This window comes from Lissotriton helveticus, chromosome 9, assembly GCF_964261635.1.
Source record: "Lissotriton helveticus chromosome 9, aLisHel1.1, whole genome shotgun sequence".
Lineage (NCBI taxonomy): Eukaryota > Metazoa > Chordata > Amphibia > Caudata > Salamandridae > Lissotriton > Lissotriton helveticus.
The window spans coordinates 1,242,511,716-1,242,530,536 of record NC_136070.1 but is presented as its reverse complement, the minus strand read 5'-3'; positions in this window follow the sequence as shown (position 1 = coordinate 1,242,530,536).

The following is an 18,821-nucleotide window of genomic DNA, read 5'->3' as shown; positions in this document are numbered from 1 at the left end:
GTAAACACGCTCCTTTCTTAAAATAAACGCCCGATAATCAATTGATTAATGCCAGCGCCCACTTAGCGCCAGCACCCTCTCTGCCTTTATTCACAGGAATGGCGACAGAGGCCGCTGAAGTCAATCATAAAATAAAGACAGGGGCCAGATTTATAAGCCCCTTGCGTCGCTTTTACGCCGCCGTTGCGTCACTTTTGTGACGCAGCGGCGGCGCAAAAGATGCACCATGGTGAGGGGTATTTACAACGTGACGCATCTCCCAGATGCGTCACGTTGTAAAGCCCTGCGCCAGAAGAGGCGTACCGTGGCAGGGGGAGGCGTTCCGGTGCAGGAACGCCCCCCCCAAAAGTGGCTGAGTGAAAGCTACAAGATTTCACTCAGTCACTTTTGGGCCCATGCTGCATCAAAACCCTGCGCCTGTTTGAAGCAGGCGTAAGGATAGACGCAGCATTATGCACATAGGGCCCCCCTGATCATTGCTGGAGCTGCGTCGCGCTTGCGACGCAACTCCAGCAATGCGCCGCTTTTACGGCACAGATGTGTGACGCATCTGTGCCGTTTGTGCCCCATGGTGCGCCGCATTGTAAATGCGGCGCATCATGGGTGGCGGAGCTGTGGCGCACACTTACTGGCGCATCCCTGGCGATATGCAGGGATGCGCCAGTAATTGTAAATCTGCCCCAGGGAGGCTTATTTACAAGGCCCTTGCGCCACCCTTATGTCACTTTTCCATGTTTAAAATGACGCAAAAGTGGCACAAGGGGCTTGAAAATCTGCCCCATGCATTTTATAAGTGCAAAGGCACTGCCTCGCATGCCGAGTTACTTTACTGTTGTAACTCCTGGGTCATTACACGTTACAAAACTGGAGTACACAAATGTTTCTTCATTAAAGCTTGAATAGAAAGCACTATTTTAAGAATGCAAAGGCCGTAAAAGCAGTGTGGTTGAACACTGCGAGGATGACAACACCAACTTCGCACGTAAATCCCCACACAAAGATAGCATTTGACTACACTCCAGTAAGAATCTTAAAAAGAGCCAGGGCCATATGTATCAAGCAGAAATGCGTTTGCAAACGCCGAAATTCGCAGAATTTCGGCATCTGCGATCGCATTTTTGCTAAGTGCTATGTATGAAGCAAATCTGCGTGCAAAATAAGGAATTGCAAAATTTGCGATTCCTTATTTTGCAATTGCATTTAAGGAATTGCAAATTTTACGATTCCTTAAATGCAATGTACGGAGCACAAAAAAAGTGCAATTTCGCCTTAAGAAATCGCAAATTACCACCAACTTCAAGTTGGTGGTAATTTGCGATTTCTTTGAAAAATGCACTTTTTTGCAATTTTCTAAGTGCCATGTGACGCACGTACGTGCCCTTAGGGCATATTTATTTATTTATTTTTTTTATTTAGAAGTTTTCTATAGCGCTAACAAGACCCGAAGGTATCAGAGCGCTTCACAGTAGTGGGCATGAAAAAGAGAACAACATGAAACAAACCCAATAAAAGCAATCGGCGACAGACAATTTGGAAAGAAGAAAAGTTCGGACAGCAGGGCTTCTCAGTACTGGATTCAACAATAACGCATGGATTCTGAGACGTTTGCAGCTCCAAGTTATCCATAACCAAGGGAGCGGATCAGGCACAAGGATTTAAGTTGGCTCTTGAATTCTGCATAGGACGGTAGAGTTCTGATGTGCGGGGGGATGGCGTTCCATATTTTGGGGGCATTTCCTGAGAAAGAGCAATCCGCAGTTCTCTTCCTTCTGGTTTTTGGTAGGATGAGCAGCAGGGAATTAGAGCTTCTCAAGTTTCTGGCTTGGCCTGCTTTTTTGAGCTTGTTAGCCAGGTATTCCGGTTTGCCGGTGTGGAGGGCCTTGTGGGTAAGGCAGGCCGTTCTGAAGGTACTTTGCATTTCCACAGGGAGCCATTCGAGTTCTTTGAGAGCCGGGGAGATGTGATCATATTTTTTGCAGCCTGTGATCATTCTTGCTGCCGCGTGAAGTGTTGTTTTTAGTGGAGCCAGGTGGGATTTGGGGATGCCTGTTAGGATTGAGTTCCCATAGTCCAGTCTTGATAGAACTAGAGATTGCGTGGCTAGTTTGAGGTCCTTGTTGGGAATGTAAGGTTTAATTTTGTTCAAAAGTCTGAGGTTGAAGAAAGCGCTTTTCGCCGAGTTCTTAATGTGATTTGACAGGGTTAGTTTAGGGTCTAAGGTGAAGCCCAGGGATTTAACGGAGTCGGCTAGCGTGAGGTTACCCTTGAGAGCATCGATCGACTTTAGCCACTCGGTGATTTGAGGGTTATCTTCTTTGTTTGAGATGAGGAGTGTTTCTGTCTTATCGGGGTTGAGTTTCAGGTGATTCTTTGTCAGCCAGTCTTGAACTTCATTTAGGACATCGTTGAGTCTCTGGATGTCTTTAAGAGAGGAGATTTCCAGGTAAATCTGCGTGTCGTCCGCGTAGAGGTGGAAGTTGATGTTGGCGTTCCTGAGTAACTTAGCGAGTGGTTCCATGTAGATGTTAAAGAGCTGGGGGGAGAGCACCGATCCTTGAGGGACACCCTTGTTGACTTGCTGGGTATCGGAGGTGAAGTTCTTGATTTTTATTAGTTGCGAACGGTTGTGTAAAAAGGAGGAAAACCACTTGAGAACTACCTCGCCAAGGCCGGCTCTTTCTTGAAGAGTCATGATGAGGAGCTTGTGGTCCACCGTGTCGAACGCTGCTGAGAGATCAAGGAGTATGAGGAGGCAGCACTTGTCAGCGTCAAGAGATCCATGGATGTCGTCTATGATGTTCAACATCGCAGTTTCAGTGCTGCGGCCTTGTCTGAAGCCAGATTGGAGGGGGTCCAGGAGATTGATGTTGTCCAGGTGTTGCGTCAGTTGCAGGAGTACACAGCGTTCAAGTGTTTTCGAGAGTAAAGGGAGGTTAGATATTGGTCTGAAATTGTTCAAGTCAGTTGAGTCGAGACCGGGTTTTTTCAGGAGAGGAGTGACTTGTCCCATTTTTAGACAATCGGGGACCACACCGCTTTGTAAGGAGCTGTTTATGATTCTTCCCCAGATGGGCGCTAAGGTAAGCTTCATTTGTTTGATTAAAGATGGGGGGATGGGGTCTGAGATGTGTGCTGAAGGTTTGGCGGTCGAGATCAGCGCGATTATCTCAGTTTCCTGGACGGGGCGAAAGCTTAGCCAGGGGGAGGGAAAGGAGTCGGATGGGAGTGCCACTGGGGAGGTCGAGTAGCTCTTCTGGAGGTGTGGGTTGTTGATGTCTAGAGATAGTTCGATTTTTTTGGACTTTATCGATGAAGAAGTTGGCAAAGTTGTCACAGAGTTCTTTGGAAGCCTGTAGGGTTGAGGGCAGGGGCTTTGTTGTTTGTTGTCTGATTATGTTGTAGAGTTCTTTGGGTCTGTTTTTGGATTTGACCAATGCCTCGCGGAAGAAGCTGGATTTCTTGTTTTTGATATGGTTGTTGTACTTCCTACGGGCTGATTTTAGTTGAAGGCGGAGAATGGCGGTTGGGTTGTTTCTCCACTTTCTTTCTTTGGTTCTTAGGTTTCTTCTTTCTGCGTTGAGGTCCGCAGTGAACCAGGTTCTGGATGGAGTGGTTCGGTTTCTTTTGAGCTTTAGAGGAGCTAGATTGTCAAGTATGGCGACTACCCCCGAGTTATAGTGGTCGACGAGGTCGTTGGTCGAGAGGTGCATAGTGTTATTTGAAAGAAGAGCGCTTAGTTGACCTTCCAAGATGTCTTGGGGTACTTGGGAGAGGTTTCTCGACCATTTAGGCGGGACTTGCGGAGGTTTAAGCGAGATGATGGGGTGATTGATGTGGAATAAGATCATGTGGTGATCTGACCAGTCAACTGGTAGTATGTGGTTGACCGTGATAGAATTCTTTTGGGCAATGATGGCGTCCAGTGTGGCTCCTTTGTAATGAGTCTCCTCAGTACAATGTTGGGTGAGGTTGTTCTCGTCAAGGAGGCTAGATAGCGATTTGATTAGAGGGTTGTGGGTCTCATTCCACCGGATGTTCAGGTCGGCAAGAATTACTTTTTTGGAGTCGCCCAGTGAGTCTTATGTGCACCCATGCTTATTTCAGGGGTGCAACAGGGTGTCCTTTTGACACCCTTGCACCCTTGAAATTACATTCTCAATTTGCGATTCGCTAATTGCTAATCGCAAATTGAGAATGTCTTCCCATTCATTCCTATGGGCGGCCCATAGGAATGAATGGGGAGGTATTCCTTAATTGCGAATCGCAATTTGAGAATATGTAGGATTCGCAAAATGTATTGCAAATACTACATACATAGCATTTTGCGATTCTCAAAGAGCGATTCGCAAAAAATCACTATTTGAGAATCGCAAAATGACATTTTGATACATATGGCCCCCAGATACGCACATACTGCACGTAATCGCAAAACACACGCATACACAAAAGCAAAGGCATGTACTCGCGAGCACACGCAGAGACACTCACATTCCCAAACACAAAGGGGCATATTTACAATTACTGGCGCATCCCTGCAAATTAGCAGGGATGCGCCAGTAATTGTGCGCCATGGCTCCGCCACCCATGATGCGCCGCATTTACAATGCGGCGCACCATGGGGCAAAAACGGCACAGATGCGTCACGCATCTGTGCCGTAAAGGTGTCGCATTGCTCCAGCAATGCTCTGCCGGGCCCATTCTACTAATGCTGCATCAAGCATTACGTCTGCTTCAAGCAGGCGCAGGGTTTTGACGCAGCATGGGCCCAAAAGTGACTGAGTGAAATCTTGTAGATTTCATTCAGCCACTTTTAGGAGGTGTTCCTGCGCAGGAACGCCCCCCCCCCCGCGCCGGAACGCATCCTTAAGGCGCAGGGCTTTACAACGTGACGCATCTCCCAGATGCGTCACATTGTAAATAGCCCGCACCATGGCCCATCTTTTGCGCCGCCTCTGCGTCACAAAAGTGACGCAACAGCGGCGCAAAAGAGGCGCAAGGGGCTTGTAAATCTGCCCTAAACTACCTCACTACCCCACACGCACACACTCACACACTCACACACGCACACAAACTCACACACTCTGTCAAACACACACACGCAAACGCACACACAACCACACACACAGACGTCTTGCAGTCTCCATGTACCCATTAGGTTCTCCTCGTCTTGTGAACCCGTGCCAACAGCCGACTGTAATAAAATCGAACAAGATATAATAAAACAACTCTCTGACAAACATTTGCTTAGCCCAAGAGCTAATTAAGTAACTAATTAACTAATATGAAACAGGTATTGCGTAAAAGCGCACGAGAGTCGACGGCGGGGGGACGCGCATTCTCCGTTTAACCTGCATTTCTTTACAAGGGTGAAAAGTTCAACCTGAGGCCGACGCTCCCAGCAAGGAAGGGTTAAGACATTCCGAGGCTGACACCAAACAAGACGTAGATGCCCGGAGATGCGGCTTCTGTAAGCTCCCCTCCGACATGTCAGGCCTCGGTAATTCTAGGGTTTGGAGACAGCCGTCAGCGCTGAAGGGGTCTGGGAGCCTCATTATTCAGGCAGAGACCCATCAGGGTTATCTGGAGCAAGCATCTCTTGTTGACAGTGGGGTCACCTTTCCCGCCCACAGTTCCTGTGGCAGGCAGCAGGCCTTCTCAAGCGGATTATGACATGGTGGCCACTGACTGACAGCCCGCTCCCTCCTTCCGCCAGGTCAGTCATTCATTAGAGCATGTTAAACTGACATCACAGCATTCCATAGAATGTGCATGTGTTTTCCAGCTTGCTCCCACTTCTGCTTCCACGCCTTGCCGAATACCCCTTTCCCGTCCTTCTCTCTCCCTCCACTGTTGCTCTATCTCTCTTATGTATTTCTACCCCCCAAAACTCCCACACCCTCCATGTAGCGTGTTCATGTACTTCTCCCCATACCCAGTGTTTCTCCCTCCCTCCTGCGCTGATATCCCACCCCCACCCAGCTTTATTTTTATTTTATCCGTGTTCAGCCCGTGCGTGGACACGCATGCTCCTTTATTCAATAAAAAAAAAAAATTAATTGTAGGAAAGAATAAAAACCGTATTTACAAGGAAAAACATGTTAGATACAATAAACCCGAGTTTGAACGTGTCCAGATCACTGTTCGCACACATCAAAAATCTCTCGACCCCCGGCTCAGATGAACTCACAGATGCATCCAGGACTCACGCAGAAGTTTCACTTCAATGACAAAATCCTCATAATTTACAGACACATTTCATCTGAATTCGAATCCACCCTACCTACCACCAAAAGTCTCCAGAACACGGGAGATATCAGTACATTTTCTTCCAAAGACCTAACAAACGAGGTTAAGTGCCTCAGTCCCACTAATAACTTTCACCATCCCATCCTGGCCAAGATTATCAAGCACAACTTCACCCTCTTCCAGGAGTCCTGGTGTAATCTAATTACTGCATCCCTCAACCAAGGACCACTTCCATAATTACTGAAAACAGTCAGATCTTCATGACCCCAAAAATAAATCTAGATGAAATGAAATGAAATGAAAAAATGAAATGAAAAAAAGATTTGTTAAGCGCGGTTGCTGCCCACGGGCGTCCAAGCGCTGAGTTAAAGCAGAGAAGTGACGGAGCAGGGAGATAAGGACTAGAGGGGTTTGGCGAACAGTACTGTTTTCAGCTTTTTCCGGAATGAAAGCAAATCAGGGGTAGACCGAAGAGAGAAGGGGTGGGCCTTCCAAAGCTTGGCGGCGTTCAGCGAGAACAGCCTACCCCCGGACCTGGCTCTCTTCACTCTAGGAACAACTGCCAGGAAAGCATCCGTGGACCGAAGGTTCCTGTTTGGGTGGTAGGGGATAACAAGGTTGTTGTTGATTGCTGATCCGGTCTTCCAAAAGGCCCGATGCGCAATGCACAGCGCCTTGAATGCCACTCTTTGCCTCACTGGCAACCAGTGCAGGCTTTTCAGTCCAGGTCTGGCTGACTGGGTTCGTGGAATCTGGAGTAGGGTACGTGCAGCGCAATTTTGTACCACCTGCAGCTTCCGGAGGGTCATCTCAGGGGCCCCTACGTATAGAGCATTGTTTGAGTCCAAGCGGGACTGGATGAGGCCTTGTACTGCCACCTTTTTGGCCTCTAGAGGCAAGAGTGGGAGGACCTTCCTCAAGATTCTGAGTAGGCCGAAACAGGTGGCGGACAGCTTGGTGGCCTGGGTGGAGAAGGAGAGCTTTTTGTCTAGCCATACTCCCAGGCTCTTGACACTTTCCTTGGGGGTGGGGGGAACACCCAGGCCGCAGGGCCACAAGGAGGTGAAAGGTACTGGCGAAGCTGGGCCTAGGAGCATGAGCTCTGTTTTTCCTCCGTTCAGTTTGAGGGAGGAGTTGGTCATCCACTCCTTCACGTTCTCTAAACATTTCAACAGACCAACCCAGGATTGCCTCTAACTCAGCCAATGTTTGCCCTCTGAACTCTCATTGGAGGGAAGGACTACTGACCAATCACCATTCTGACTTCAGGGTTGGATACAGCAAATAATCTGCTGTGGTAAATGTGTTTTTAGAAAGTATAAAACTTTCTCAGCATGGTTTGCACTTGTCCAATAGTCTTCATTGTTTTATCTGTCGCATTCAACATGATTGATCGTGGCAGACTAATGTCACTTCTAGTAAATCACATGAGCCTCCTCGGAGAAGAGAGAAATAATCGTGAACTGGTTCTCATACTTCCTGGGGGACCAACATTTTCTAGTAGAAATTGGGGATCACAGCTCTACTCCAGGTAAACTGTAGTGTTGGGTTCCTCAAGGTTCGATCTTAGTTCCTACTCTTTTCAACATTTCCCTAGAGTCACTAGGTCTGATCCTGAAAGATGCTGGGGTAATCCTACACCAGTATCCAGATGATAAATAGCTGTATGGAAATATGTCCAACATGTATGTGATTATCATCTTAAGAAATGCCCCCTTCTTTTTCCAAACAAGAATGAATTCTTTATTCTAAACCCTGAAAAAATGATGTTTCTAATGTTGTCAACATCAGCAAAAAGGATGGTCTTATTGCTGTTGCACATGCCCAATATTGACGCCTTCTCCCACTCACCAGCTTCATTTTGCGTATCCCTAGGCTTCCATTCAGCCCATATTTTCATCCTACACAACAATAAGATTACAAATGCTGATAAACTACCATCTACATTTCATACTGAAAATTCAGCACCTCATCCCATTTGAACTTATGAAAACAGGCATTATCTCAAGATTGCTGTTCTGGCAAAACCCCTTCACTCTCCTAGCCCCACTCAAAGCTGTCATTCATTCCAGTATTAGGCTAGTCCACAGAGTGAAAAAAATACAACCCTATAATACTTATTCTTCATGACCTCCACTGGCTACCCATCACTGCCAATATCAATTCAACTCTGCATCCGTACTCATAAGACCACACATGACAACACTACACTCTACCTGTTTGAACCTCTTTCCATCTCAGAAGGTTCTTGGGGTTTGAGCGTCAAATTATCCACCTTCAGAAAACCATTTGTTGTAATAATAGAGATTCAGTAAAGGTTAAACAGAAGATATGTTGAGTAAGCAACCCAAGCATGTCCTTCCATGCCAGCCAGCATTTAACTTTTGCTTCAGAATTTCTTGCTCAACCACAATAAACAACAGAACTTAGACACTGAACATTTTTTAACCAAGTTAAGTAGAGGTTGGCTGGGAGGTGTAACACCATCCTTTTCAGATCCTCCTGTGTCAGCCTGTATCTCGCTACCTACTAGCCAACTTCAACAAACAGACACTAGACACCAATACCTCACCTACCTCCAGCAATGCTAGCCAACCTACCATCTCCGCCTAAACCCCGATCACCACAGAAGACACCTCCACGACTTTGAAGAGCATTCACTAAGGAGCACCATGGACTCCTGCCCACCACACATCTTCCACAGAGCCACCACCACCGTAGCACCCAAACTGCGATGCACCATCAACTCCACCTTCAAAACCGGCACATTTCCTGATGACTGGAAACACTCAGAAGTCAAGTCCCTCCTCATGAAGCCCTCCGCTGACCCGATGGACCTCAAAAACTACAGACTCTCTCCTCCCCTTTGCAGCGAAAGTAACAGAGAATATCATCAACCTCCGACTCACAAACTTCATCGAAGCCAACTCCATCCTCAACTTCTCCGAATCCAGATTCCACAGCAACCACAGCACTGAGACAGCCCTCCTAGCCGCCACAGATGACATCTGCACTCTCTTCATCCAGAATACCATACGAAACCAGTATCTCCTCCCTGAGCACCAGATACTATTGAGAATACCTCGCTAGAACGGCGCACCCGCCTTACACTCCCCCGGAGACACTGGATTGACTTGAGAACAGTCCCTACGGTTCCATTATCCTTGCATCCCCAACCGCTGCCTCTACATGTCGCTACATGCCATGTTTCACTACTTTTGAGGACTGCACGTAATTAGTGGCCAACCCGCCCGTTTTACACATATACTCCCCCTCCAACCAAGAACTCTGATGTGGACCCCGTTTTTGGTCCTCATCGACCTCCCCCTGCCGGTTTGGAATTATCACCAGCCTCACGACACTGCAATATTCCTTTTGAAAGTTTTGTGAAGAATCGCCAAACGATGCAAAGGTTTATTTGCAAATCAAAAAATGCTTTTCCTATGGAAACATGGTCCTAACTACAGAACTGCACTGGAAGGCTACAGGAGCAGCCAGGAAGAGCAATGGATGCCCATAAAAGCCTGCACTCATCTACCCAGTCTCACTGTAGTGTCAGACAGCAAGGGCGGCCTCTCTTTCTCTCTCTTTAGACCATGTGCACCCCTCTACCCAAGCAGGAGCGGCACGTCCCTGCCCCCGGAGAGCAACAGAGCAGATCTCGATACCATGTGAACCCGCAGGCGAGGCCTGGGCACGCCGCTCTCAGCTTTTTCCTATCTGTTTGCCCTGTACAGAGTTAGCCCTCTTCCCATCAGTGTACTGTTCACAAGTTAGTGTGTGGATGGCACTGGAATAACTGAGCCCAGGGCCACTCTTAGTTGAGCTGGCCACTTCTCCCCATAAAGGCCACCTGCAGCATTCAGTAGCAGTAAACAATGCACAAATAAATCTAACCCTCGGGACTGTGGTTTTCAGCCTGAGGTACTTGCTGTACTCCAGGCAAGGCGAGGTGCCTGCAGACCTAGTCAATGACCCCTCCAGCTCAACCCCACAGCAGCACCAGCATGTACTGGGGACAGAGGCCTACATTCTTATTGGGATCTGTGATCAGCTTTGTACAGAGTTTCATGGTGCATACCCTCCATAAAAATGTGTGCTGTCCCTTGGACACTGTGAAGGCTCTCTACTGACCCCACCCCAAGAAGGAAACACTGGGAGGCGACGGACAGTCAGTGACCGGGAGGTGCCCAGGGCTGTGCTTCCAGAAGCCATTGCAAAACAACAGGTGATGGGCAGAATGCAGAACAATGTCATTCATTCACCCCAGTACAGAGATCAGGGCCTAAATCCATCGTTTTTTTGCTCACCATGCCTTTACAGTTTGAACCCAGCCATATGCTCTCCACACCACTGGAGTCAAGCTATCCTGGCTGAAGACGGCTGATAGCCAGAAACCGGTCCTAGGATGCTTGATTCCGGTCCAGGAAAAACATGGCTTGGTAGTTCGGGCTGGACTGTTCCCATGAGGCACAGGGTCAAGGCTGATTTGCATATGGCCATGTCTGACCTGGGGTGGTGTGGAGTGCAAAAAAACGATGGATTTAGGCCTAGATGTCTGTACTGGGGTGAATGTATGGCATTGTTCTGCATTCTGTCCATCAACTGTTGTTTTTCATCCAGAAGCCATTGAGCATCACAGCTTCGCTCAGGCCCTAAGTGCTCAACCCTAAACTCAATACTAATATCGACCTTAAGATTGGGCACATGTGGGCCTCTAAGGGAATCAGATTATTAAAAGACCTATACCAACCATGACCAGCTTCCCTTTTCAACCCTAGCCACAAAACCTAATCTCACAAGCCTTGACTTTTACAGTTTTCTTCAAAATAAGGTCAAATAATCTAAACTTGAGTTGTCCAATATGTCGGCCTTGGATACGATACTTAACTTCTGGCAACGCTCAGTACATATTGCTTCTGAAGTTTACACATTTCTGTCTGATCCCCCTTTACCAGAAGAGTCACTTATTTGCACAAAGTGGGCCAGACATTTTAATAAAGCAGTTTTTGAGCATATTACAACTGACTCATGGCACACTATTGGTAAACTTTCCCTGCATAACAAAATTGCTCCATCTCTTATTCAGTCAAACTTTTTCACAATTAGGGCCCGATGTAGGTAATCCCAGATTACCGATTCTTAAATACCGAATCATACCGATTCGGTATTTAAGAACAGGCAAATGGGATGTAGGTATTTTTACCGAAAAAATTACCGAATCGGTAAGTTTCGGTAATTACCGAATCGGTAAATACCGATTCGGTAATTGCCATTCATTCCTATGGGCCTGGAGGCCCATAGGAATGAATGCCAATTACCGAATCAGTATTTAACGATTCGGTAAAAGGGGGAAACATTGAAGGGTGGCAGGGTGTCACTTTGACACCCTGTTGCACCCCTCAATTGTGTATGGGTGCACATGTTGCATACATACATGACCTAAGGGCATGTATGTCTGCAACATGGCACTGTTGGAAAAGCAAAAAAAAAAGCTTTTTCCAAGGTTTTCATTATTTACCACCAACTTGTAGTTGGTGGTAAATAACGAATTCTAAAAGGGGAAAACCACTCATTTGAGTGCTCCCTAAATAGCAAAATCGGTAATTTACCGATTCGGTATTTTAAGGAATCGGTAATTTACCGATTCCTTAAAATACCGATTCGGTAAATTACCGATTCAGTAAAATGCCCACCTACATCTCATTTTCCAAATACCGGTCGGTAACGGCCGAAATTACCGAATTTCGGCCGTTACCGACTGGTATTTGCCTACCTACATCTGGCCCTTAATCTTTTACGCTGGACTCCTGATCGGTTATACAAATAAAAACTAGGAGATAATGACCAGTGCTGGAACTGCAAACTTGAGGCTGACACACATTTTTTGGATGCCACCTATTAAGCTCATGGACAGCAATACAAAAGCAGGTATCAGCTATTTTCAACACTCCCATTTCTCTGACCTTCACTTTGGTAACACTATGCCCTTGGGCCTCCCTGACTGCTCTGGCCTTAGACTCTACAGATATGGCCATGTAAGTCTTGCTCTTAACCATTGCAGTTAAAGTCATACTAACAGAATGGAAGACCTTTCACAATCTATCGTACCACACCTGGTGGGCTTGGGTCTCTTATCTCCGTGGGGCTCATACGTCAGTCTTAGATAAGCATTGCGTACCACTGATCTCTAGTAGGGTTTGGCGGTCCCTTGAAAATAACATGGAACCAGGCTCTCAGGGTCCACTGACCCTTTCCACTATTGATTCATCAAGTGACAGACATCCCTACCTATTCCTTGACCTCCTTCTTTACTTCTTCCCGCCTGCCTTTATATGTATCATAGGCGATACACACACTGTTAATTTTCGTGGTACTGCTTTACATTATACTTAGTTTTCACTGGTTATACGGCTACTTTCGTGCTCTTGATCTAATTTGTGCTAACTGTTTATGTATTTTTTTGCAGATTTATATAGCGCAAACTCGACCCGAAGGTATTGGAGCGCTTTACATGAGCACTGGTTACGTTACACAAGGACACATTAATTTTTTGGGTAGGCAAGGGAAGATTTCGTGATTTGCCCAGAATCATAGGATGTGGACGCGACCCCGAGGCTCGAACCTTTGAACCTTGGTTTTCACAGCTCCGAAGTCGCCAATCTAGCCGTCAGACCACATCCTCTCCCCACCTCTCTCTGCTGTGTCCTTCCTCATCTGTCCCACTTCTTTAATTCTGCCGTACCAATTTGTTCTGTGCAATCAACTGTATTCTCATGTGCATTTTGTATTACATGGATTTTATCTGTGTTGCATGTATTTCTTAATGTATGCCTCTTTTTTATTTCTAACTAATAAAAATTACTTGAAGGCAGCTTCGCTCAGGCTAAACTGCACATTCTGAAAAACAAGGGGGGGGGGGTACAGAGGTAGTGCTCGGAGAGCATAAGAGGTGGATACGTCCTCCACTGGGCAACTTGTATCAAAACAAAAGGATCCACCTGTATGGGATTCCAACAGTGATATCCCTCCAGACTACGTGTGTCTTCTACAGTGGTGAACATCACACAGCTTTGTTAAAATACAAAGCTGAGTGCTTTTCACCACTGAGGAAGACACACATAGGGCCTCATTATGATTGCGGATAATCCGCATACTCCGGGCCGGCGGAAGCCACCACCGGCCCGGAGTATGCGGATTATCCGCCGCAGTGAAATAGAAGACCCACCACCAGATTAGGATGGCGGTGGGAGTGCGGTTGGACCAGCGGCGGACGGCAGGTCCGTCCGCCGCTGATCCGCGGGGTGGGGAGGGCTATTTGGTGACGGTGTCTGCAAGACACCGTCAGCCAAATTAGGAATTGCACGGACACATGTTTTTCGCGGCGGCTTTTCCGCCGTGGAAAAGCATGTGGACTTTGGCTTTTGGGGGCCCGTTACGGGCCCCCAGGGTGTCGGGGGGTGCACATTGGTACCCCCCAACATTTACCGCGCGGTGCCTGACGCTTTGTGCATGTAAATGTAATACATGCATTTTTGACATTGCCAGGGTGGCGGTCACATCGTAATTTGCATGGAGGGACCGCCGCTGCCCCTGCGGACGGTCCCTCCAACTCTGGGGTGGCGGACGGACGCAGGTCCGTCCGCCATCCTAATCTGCCCCATAGTCTGGAGGGATATCACTGTTGGGATCCTATAAGGGTGGATCCTTTTGTTTTGATATTAAACTGAACATTCAACATTTTACAACTCTTTCCTATACTAGTGGATTAAGTGATCTGTATAATGTGCTTTGTCTAAGATCCAACAAACTGGTGTAGTTGAGATGCCAGGCCGTCTGTCTCTGGAGGTAATAGATTATCCACTGGAGTACATTATCATTAATATTATTGTTATTAATGCCTTAACCGCGGCGGCAATTTCACCACGGTGCGGGCGTTCTAATGAGTGGGCGCGGCTGCGCCGGCCATTGGCCGTTTGCAGCACTGGGGAGGGAGGGCCGACGGGAGCACTGGAGGGGTTAAACTTGTGAAGCACACAACAAGCCAAAAAGGGTTTCCAGGAGCTGGGCAAAAGAAAAGATGACAGATTAACAGCTTAAAACAGCCAGGTCTTTAAGCCTTTATGGAATGCAAATAAGGAGGTGCAGATTCTCAGGGGCGCAGGAAGGGTGTTCCACAGTTCCAGGCCCAAAACAGAGAAGGAGCGTCCTCCCATGCGAGGCAAGGGAAACCTTGACACCGTGCACAGGGCCAGGTTCCGAGATCTCAGTGTGCATTTGGGATGAGATGGCACCACCAGATATGGTATGTAGTGTGGGCTTGCTCCAGCTGTGGTTTTGAAGATATAGCACAAGGCTTTGGATTGAATGCACTTTTAAACCGTAAACAAATGTAGCGCTTGGAGAAGGTGGGAGAGCGAGGCATGCTTCGGGAGCTGGTACAGAAGTCTAGCCGCAAATTCTGAACTAAGATATTACCATAGTCTAATCAAGACAAGATTAGGGCTTGGACCACAGTCCTTTGGGCTGACTGGGCAATCATCCGGATGATCTTTTTCAACCACTAGAGCACAGCGAAACAGATGGTGGTAACCTTGATCATGGAGAGATTCTCATCCAATATAAAGCCCAGATCTTAACCTTAGGGGACAGGTCCGGGAGAGTCCCTAATGATTCTGGCTAATGTTGAGGGCCCCAGAGCTGGGGATTCTTGCCCAGGATCAAGGCCCCATCTTATAACCATTTAACTTGAGAGAGTTATTGTTCTTCCAAGTAGCAACACGACTCAAGCCAAGGTGAAGATAGGACAGCCCGTGACCCTGTGCAGATGACAGGGAGAAGATGATTTGAGAGCCATCTGCATAAGAGAATAAGGTCAGACCACAACTCTCCACAACATCTGCCAGTGGTCGGACATAAATATTAACCGCATGCGTGCTAGCGGTTATCCCGCTGCGCGCTGCGATTTCAAAAATCCTGCGTTACATGACAAGGTCAGCTCGTCATCCGCGTAGCGCAGGTTACGCCCATGACGAGCTGACCTTGTCATGAGCGGAGAAGGGGTTAAACAGTATAGGGCTCAACACTGAGCCCTGGGGGACTCCAAAAGTTAAAGCCATTGTCTCTGACCTAGCACTGCCCCAGAAGACATGGAAAATCCGATCTTTTAAGAATGATATTAGGCAGGCCACATCTCCCTCAAACGCTGAGTTGACCCAGCCTACCTTCACATCTGTGACCTGAACTTCACTAGCATATGTGCAGCAGGTGCGTCAACACACTCTGCTAACATTAGCACCATCAGCATGTCTGAAGAGACTAGCATTCCTGTAAGAGTAGAGGTGTGCTGGACCTTCTGTCTACGCTGGTTGATGGACACCAAGCATCCTACTCTGTTGCCATGGGGATTAATGGCTTTGGTATCTAGAGATACATTTTAATACACTAATGCTAGGTGCCTCTTTTGCACAGTGATACATAGCTATCTTACTGGACTGCCAATGGGAGATGCTCTATTGTACCTTTTCAATATGGCAGGGCAACAAGAGAGAAATATTTAACATGATTACGCCGATTGCCGGAACCGTGTTTACAAGACTTTTTTCTTGAGGAACACCAAGTTTTTCGCTAGGATGATTACAAGCAAAATGTGTCTGCTCTGCCCTACTATTGCTTTAAAACTTATTTCTAAGTTTATGTCAGGCCCTGGTTCTTCTCACCTTCACGAATCAATCCCAACTTGTTTCTCCTTCTGTGTCCATTTCCCTTACCTCTGGTGCTTGCGTCTAATCCTTTCTGGGTTCCAGAGTAGCCCGCTACTCGCCGAAAAAGCGATTTGACGCCTCATCAGGGGTAGTAAGCGCTATATAAATGCAATTACAAAGCTTCCCTTTTCCCAGTGAAGAGGCAACACCACCATTGTTCGCTGCACTGTTCTAAACGAGACATTACAGTGCCATTCAGTAGTTCTGTGGGAGACACAAGCAATTTTTTTAATGAGTATAAAACTTCAAGTCCCAGAATGCTGGGGAAAACAGAACTAAATGAGATAATAAGGCCAGACATATTATAGCACAAAATATCCAGCCTTTTTTTGTAGTTGGATTGTGTGCTGTAGAACATAACATAAAGCTCACTTATCAGAGATTTTATAGGGTCTAGCCTTTCAAGGGGTGCTTTGGGTTTTCAAAGCTCTTGTGTTTTTCCATGTGTGCAATAAGTAACTTATTACGTCCTGGTTTTACTCTTTGATTTCTAATATGCGTTGTTTTGCCCTATGCGTTTATATTATAAATTGGGACTACATATCCCAGAATGCAAAGAAAAAAGGAGCAACTTGATGTCATAGGTATATCCAGGTTTTTGATTGAAAGGCACATTGAGATTGATAGAAAGTCACAGAAACTTTTGGCTTCTGGTTGTGCAAAAAGGATTCCAAAAGGTCAAAATGTGTTGCGTGTTGCCTCATGTTCAAGAATAATCTATGGCGTTACAACGCAAACATTTACAACGCCGTTTTTACATCGCAACATCCATTACAACGCATGATTTTACATCGCATGCCATCACAGCGCATTTTTAGAAACTACGGGGCATATTACCAACGTTAAGCGATATTTATCGCTAACGATGCTTAGCAACGAATTTTTTAACGCTAAGCATCACCAGAAATTATCGCAGATAAACCTTGCTATTATCAAGGTTTATCGCAAATGCGATAAAAAACGGCCGCAATGCATGAATGTCGCTGAAAAGTCAGCGATATTAATGCATTACCGAGCTAATGCTCTTAGCCATGTTATCCACCTCCCATTGGATAACATGGCTAAGAACTGCTCAGGGCAGGTGTTAGCTTTTGGAGATATTCGCGCTTAGCGCGAATATCTCCAAAAGTTGGTAATAGGAGATAGCGATGTTAGCGACTGTTTCCAGTCGCTAACATCTTGGCACGCCCACTTTGCATGTCATTAGTGATAAATATCACTGACATGCAAAGTGGGGCCCAAGATGGTCGCTATCTCCTACTAGCTGTCACTAACTGGTGTTAGCGACAGCTAGGTAATAGGGAGATCATTTTATCTCCGCTTTCTTGACTTTTAAAGCCAAAAAAGCGGAGATAAACCCCCTTGATAATATGCCCCTACATTTACAACGCATGCTATTACAATGCATACCATTACAATGCATATTACTTTTAGGGCAACAGTAGGGTAAGTGTTGGCTAGTTTAGGGGTAAAAATTACTATTCCTACTCCAGTGAGTGCAACAGTAGGGTAAGTATGAGATAGTGTAGGGGTAAAAATTACTATTCCCACTCCCATGAGTGCAACAGTAGGATACGTGTTGGATAGTTTAGGGGTAAAAATTACTATTCCTACTCCAGTGAGTGCAACAGTAGGGTAAGTATGGGATAGTATAAGGGTAAACATTACTATTCCCACTCCCATGAGTGCAACAGTAGCATACGTGTTGGATAGTTTAGGGGTAAAAATTACTATTCCTACTCCAGTGAGTGCAACAGTAGGGTAAGTGTTGGATAGTGTAAGGGTAAAAATTACTATTCCTCATTACTTACCTTATATTGTGTTGTAATGGCATGCGTTGTAGTGAGATGCGTTGTAATGACATGCGTTGTAGTGACATGCGATGTAAAGGCTGCCTTTTAATGGCATGCAATGTTAATGATGCTCCGTTGTAATGACTGCGTTGTAAAGGTAGTGCGATGTAATGACTGCGTTGTAGAGGTTGTTTCCTGCTCAAAAAAGGCAACAGTGCTTCAAGATATTCCTGTACTCGTCAACTATTACGCGAAGGGACCCTAAAAAGACCTGTAATGCCTCTGCTCTTGCACAATCCGGTCCCCTGGCATTTAGCACATCAAAGCACGCTAATTGCCTGGTTGGAAATCTCTGCAAATATATCTACAAGTGTGTGTTGGAGAGGTAGAAGAGGGCGCTGGTGCACAAAAAAACACCAACACATGGCACACGTGTTTACTTTCAGGCGCACTCAATTCAAACTCTGACACTTTTGATTAAAAACCCTGCTTTTAATGTTAAAAATATATCAGGCAAGCCACGTGGTGAGAGCACATGACACAGAAAGAGCCCCCAGCCCTACTAAGTTTTGCTTGTATAATTGAATTAATTGAAAAGGGAGAGCCAGACAGTGCATGCAGACACACTGCCTTCTGCCGCAGCACATACGCACCCACTGACAACCATAGCACTGGTCACACATTAGGAATATAATGTATAGCGACAAGCCTGTACGTTTGTCCGCCTGACTCTCTGAATTGCATTCTCGCACATGTACTATTGCATAATGCATTTCATAACAGTAGTTTTCTCTTTTACAAACACTGGGGGCATAGGAAGAGAGAGACATGGGTTGAGTAAGAGTTCTTCGTACCTTTGGCATAGGCTTGCATCCCCATGTCTCTTCTTTCAGGTGCATCCATGCAGCTTTGGGAAATATGTGCACAAACATTCTAAAATGTCATAGTCACTAGGGATTGTTGGTAACCTAAAAAGAAAATGGAGGTGTCTGTTCGCATTCCTGCATTTCACTTTGCA